Source organism: Saimiri boliviensis, chromosome 20 (assembly GCF_048565385.1).
Source record: "Saimiri boliviensis isolate mSaiBol1 chromosome 20, mSaiBol1.pri, whole genome shotgun sequence".
NCBI classification, from domain to species: Eukaryota; Metazoa; Chordata; class Mammalia; order Primates; family Cebidae; genus Saimiri; species Saimiri boliviensis.
The window spans coordinates 34,983,807-34,989,534 of NC_133468.1; the positions used below are offsets into that span (position 1 = coordinate 34,983,807).

Below are 5,728 nucleotides of genomic sequence, written 5' to 3' on the forward strand. Positions count from 1 at the left end.
GGCCAAGGTAGGCAGATCACAAGATCAAGAGATCAAGACCATCTGGCCAAGATGGTGAAACCCTGTCTCTACCAGAAATACATAACTTACCTGGGCGTGGTGGTGGACACCTGTAATCCCAGCTACTCTGGAGGGTGAGGCAGGAGAATCACTTGAACCCAGGAGATGAAGGTTTCGGTGAGCCGAGATCGCGCCAGTGCACTCCAGCCAGGGCAACAAGAGTGAAACTCCATCTCAAAAAAATATAAATAAGCAAATAAATAATTAAAAATAAGGCCAGGTGCAATGGCTCACACGTGTAATCCCAGCACTTTGGGAGGCCAAGGCAGGCAGATCACCTGTGGTCGGGAGTTCAAGACCAGCCTGACCAACATGGAGAAACCCCGTCTCTAATAGAAACACAGAAAAATAACCTGGACATGGTGGCACATGCCTGTAATCCCAGCTATTGGGGAGGCTGAGGCAGGAGAATTGCTTGAACCCGGGAAGTGGAGGTTTCGGTGAGCCGAGATTATGCCTTTGCACTACAGCCTGGACAAGAGCGAAACTCCGTCAAAAAGTAAAATGTAAGTAAACAGCGATCACTCATTGTTTGTCAAGAATTTGGGAGTCATTTGGGTGGGGGACTGTGATGCAGGGGTCTCTCCTGGGGCTGCAGTCCTTTGAGGGTGTAACTGGGGCTAAGGGTCCCTTCCAGGAACCCTCCTATGTGGCTGACTCACATGGCGAGCAATTCAGTGTTAGCGGTTGATTCTACAGAGCAAAATGGGCTTGAGCCAATGAGCTGCAAGCCAATGCTATGACACCAAGCTTTTATTATTATTATTATTATTATTATTATTATTATTATTATTTTGAGACAGAATCTCATTCAGTCACCCAGGCTAAAGTGCAGTGGCTCAATCTTGGCTCACTGCAACCTCTGTCTCCCAGATTCAAGCAATTTTCCTGCCTCAGCCTCCTGAGTGGCTGGGATTACAGATGTGCGCCACCATGCCCAACTAATTTTTGTGTCTTTAATAGAGATGGGGTTTCACCGTGTTGGCCAGGCTGGTCTTGAACTCCTGACCTCAAGTGATTCACCCAGCTCGGCCTCCCAAACTGCTGGGATGACAGGCGTGAACAACCACACCTGGCCATTTTTTTGTTTTTTAGAGGTAGGGTCTCACTATGTTGTCCCAGCTGGTCTTGAACTCCAAGCCTCAAATGATCCTCCTGCCTTGACCTCCCAAGGTGCTAGGATTACAGGCATGAGCCACCACACCCAGCTGACACCAGGTCTTTGAGAAAAGAAAAGCTTTATTGCAAGTCGACCAATAAGGAGACCGAAGTCTGGCTCAAATCTGTCTCCCTGTGCCAGCTTTACGGCAGTCATTTTATTAGGAAAGGTTTAGGGGGTGGATTCTGAGATTAGGTGATTGACAGAAGGAAAGCGAGGCCTGGAAAGCGCTCAGGCGTGCAAAGTTCCCTCCATGCTACCTCACTGGTGGCATGAGCAAATTCCGGGGGTGGTTAGCATGTAACGTGCAGTGGCAGTTCCGGCTGTGACATCGGCAAGCTTGTTTTGTGCAAACTGCCGTTGGCCATACTTAGGACCATTCGACTTTACGACCACAATCGCTAGCCACGACTGCTCCGCGTCTGGCAGCGCAAACGTTGCCCAGCTGGGCGTACGACAGCGTGGACCAGCTTCCGGCAGCGCTACCATCTCCACCGTGCACCATTTCAACTGTACATACAGCCTACTCAGCTTACGACCAGATCGTGTTACGACCCTTCCCCGGTCCTCGTAAGTCGAGCCCTGCCTGTATTGTTTCCAGTCTATTTCAGCCAGGGTGTTAATCCCACAAACAGATGAATTTCAGCATTTCTGCAAGTTGTTTCTTTTTTGAATCTGCCACCCTGCACACTGGAGGATTTCTGCTAGTCACTGGTTTCTTTAACTCTCTGGGGCACAGTTTCATGGGCAGGAGGCCTCAGTTTATCCCATGGGCCTCTCCGTAAGACCACGTCAGTGTCCCCACAGCAGCCACCAGAATGAGTATCACAAGAGAGCAAAGAAAAATGCCACTGGGCCAGGCACAGTGGCTCATGCCTGTAATCCCATCACTTTGGAAAGCTGAGGCAGGAGGATCCCTTGAACCCAGGAGTTCAAGCCAGCCTGGCTAACTGGGCGAAACCCTGTCTCTACCAAAAAATACAAAGATTAGCTGGGCGTGGTGGCCCACACCTGTAATCCCAGCTACTTGGGAGGCTGAGGTGGGAGAATCACATGAATCTGGGAGGTGGAGGTTGCAGTGAGCCGAGATCGCACCACTGCACTCCAGCCAGGGTGACAGCAAGACTCTGTCTCAAAAAAAAAGAAAGAAATCACAGCTAGCCAACTGCCCACAAGTGCAGCTCTGGGTGCACTGCTTATGAGTTCAGTCCTGCTTTGCAAGGAGCAGCTCTGGTTCAATAGAAGATTGCTTTTGCTGGATGTGGTGGCTCACGCCTATAATCCTAGCACTTTGGGAGGCTGAGGTGGGTGGATCACCTGAGGTCAGGAGTTCAAGACCAGCCTGGCCATCATGGTGAAACCCCATCTAAAAAAAAAAAAATTAGCTGAGTGTGGTGCCAAGTGCCTGTAATGTCAGCTACTCAGGAGGCTGAGGCAGAGAATTACTTGAACCCAGGATGCGGAGGTTGCTGTGAGCCGAGATCACACCACTGCACTCCAGCCTGGGTGACAGATGGAGACTCCATCTCAAAAAATAAACAAACAAAAAGATCGCTGTTTAACAGCACCAGCGTAGCCTTGAATTCTTTGAGTGAAACCACAAACCCTCCCAGGCTAATCCACAATTGGGGGGGCTTGCCTGGATGCCCATATCAGTACTGATTGTCTTCATTATTGTAGCTTTGTTGTAACTTTTGAAATTGAGAAATGCGAGTCTTCCAACTTTGTTTTTCTTTTTCTAGATTGTTTTGGCGATTTGAAGTCCCTTGAATTTTCACATGATTTTTTTTTTTTCCAAAGAGGGTCCCGCTCTGTCATCCAGGCTGGAGTGCAGTGGCGAGACCTCAGCTCACTACAGCCTCTGCCCCCCAGGTTGAAGCGATTCTCCCACCTCAGCCTCCCAAGTAGCTGGAATTGCAAGTGTGCCCCACCAGCCTCAGCTCATTGTTTGTATTTTTAGCGGAGGTGGGGTTTCACCATGTTGTCCAGGATGCTCTCAAACTCCTTGCCGGAAGTGATCTACCCACCTCAGCCTCCCAAAGTGCTGGGATTACAGGCGGGAGCCACCACGCCCAGCTTTTTGCTCTTTTTTATTTTTGAGCCAGGGTCTCACTCTGTCACCCAGGCTGGAGAGCAGTGGCATGACCACGGCTCACTGCAGCCTTGACCTCCTGGGCTCATGCCATCCTCCTGCCTCAGCCTCCCAAGTAGCTGGGACCACAGATAAGCACCACCACACCTGGCTAAGTTTTTATTATTTGTCTCACTGTGTTGCCCAGATTGGTCTCAAACACCTGGATTTGGGCGATCCTCTCACTTCAGCCTCCAAAAGGGCTGGGGTGACAGGCATGAGTTGCCACGCCTGGCCCTGGCCCCAACCTTTAAATATTGACTATATACTGTGACTTTGCTGAACTGTTGTATTAGCTCTAATATGTTCTTGTAAATTTCTTTCTTTTTTTTTTTTTTTTTTTTTTTGAGACGGAGTCCTGCTCTGTCACCCAGGCTGGAGTGCAGTCCCAGGTTCGAGCGATTCTCCTGCCTCAGCCTCCCAAGTGCTGTAATTACAGGCGTGTGAGCCACTGCGCCCAGCCTGAAAATATCATTTAATGGCTGACAATTACTTGCCCTGAAATGTGAAACATAATTCATTTACTACGTTGCTTTGAAGACAGCACCTGGCCTTCCGTAATCAGAAAGAATGATTTTCCATAAGCAGAAACCACTGCGGTGCTGTCAGTGATGAGCATAAGCAGAGTTTGTCTCCTAGCTGTGACATCACATTATTAAAGGCATTAAGCACCTGGAATTTATGCTGTAGTTGATTTATAAGTTACATAATGTATAAATCTCCTTTTATAAGAATGATTTGTGGTCACAATTACTTCAAAATGCAATTACATTGAAATAACCTAACAACTCATGCTTTAGCAATTATAGAAGTGTGATTTTGACACATAGAAATTTTATGAGGTTAGCCAATAAAAAATGCTATAAAAGAGGTGAACAAGGGTTCCTCTGTTTAAATTTAGAGTGCAGCAAAATTTAGGTAATATTTTTCAGTTGATATAATCAGCCTAGAATACAGCATTATAATTCATAGACTCTTTTGGAAATACAGATCTAAAGAAGGTAATATCAGGCCGGGCGCGGTGGCTCAAGCCTGTAATCCCAGCACTTTGGGAGGCCGAGGCGGGTGGATCACGAGGTCGAGAGATCGAGACCATCCTGGTCAACATGGTGAAACCCCGTCTCTACTAAAAAGTGCAAAAAATTAGCTGGGCATGGTGGCGCGTGCCTGTAATCCCAGCTACTCAGGAGGCTGAGGCAGGAGAATTGCCTGACCCCAGGAGGCGGAGGTTGCGGTGAGCCGAGATCGCGCCATTGCACTCCAGCCTGGGTAACAAGGGCGAAACTCCGTCTCAAAAAAAATAAATAAATAAATAAAAATAGCCTGGGCAAGGTGGCTCACACCTGTAATCCCAGCACTTTGGGATTGGCTGAGGCGGGTGGATCATGAGGTCAAGAGATCGAGACCATCCTGGCCAACATGGGGAAACCCCATCTCTACTGAAAATACAAGAATTAGCTGGGTGTGATGGCACATTCCTGTAGTCTCAGCTACTCGGGAGGCTGAGGCAGGAGAATCATTTGAACCTGGGAGGCGAAGGTTGCATGAGCCGAGATTACGCCTCTGCATTCCAGCCTGGTGACGGAGTGAGACTCCATCTCAAAAAAATTAAAAATAAGCTTTGCGGCCGGGCACGGTGGCTCAAGCCTGTAATCCCAGCACTTTGGGAGGCCGAGGCGGGTGGATCACGAGGTCAAGAGATCGAGACCATCCTGGTCAACATAGTGAAACCCTGTCTCTACTAAAAATACAAAAAATTAGCTGGGCATGGTGGCGTGTGCCTGTAATCCCAGCCACTCAGGAGGCTGAGGCAGGAGAATTGCCTGAACCCAGGAGGCGGAGGTTGCGGTGAGCCGAGATCGCGCCATTGCACTCCAGCCTGGGTAACAAGAGCGAAACTCTGTCTCAAAAAAAAATAAAAAAATAAAAATAAGCTTTGCACCGGGACAGTATCGTAGCCAATGAGGTTTATCCAAGGCACGATTATTGTTAATTGAAGACTTTTTCCAATACGACAGCTTGAAATATAGTCAGCGTTGGCAATTTTTGACAGTCTCTATGTAGACTGAATTATATAAAAAATAAATAAATAGGCTGGGCACGGTGGCTCAAGCTTGTAATCCCAGCACTTTGGGAGGCTGAGGCGGGTGGATCACAAGGTCAAGAGATCGAGACCATCCTGGTCAACATGGTGAAACCCCGTCTCTACTAAAAATACAAAAAAATTAGCTGGGCATGGTGGCGCGTGCCTGTAATCCCAGCTACTCAGGAGGCTGAGGCAGGAGAATTGCCTGAACCCAGGAGGCGGAGGTTGCAGTGAGCCGAGATCGCGCCATTGCACTCCAGCCTGGGTAACGAGAGCGAAACTCCGTCTCAAA

At 48.5% G+C, this 5,728-nt stretch overlaps 1 pseudogene; it reads left to right on the forward strand.

The window, feature by feature from the left end:
• Positions 1 to 5,282: 5,282 nt before the first annotated feature.
• Positions 5,283 to 5,415, forward strand: LOC120360471 (U4 spliceosomal RNA; annotated as a pseudogene).
• Positions 5,416 to 5,728: the final 313 nt, after the last annotated feature.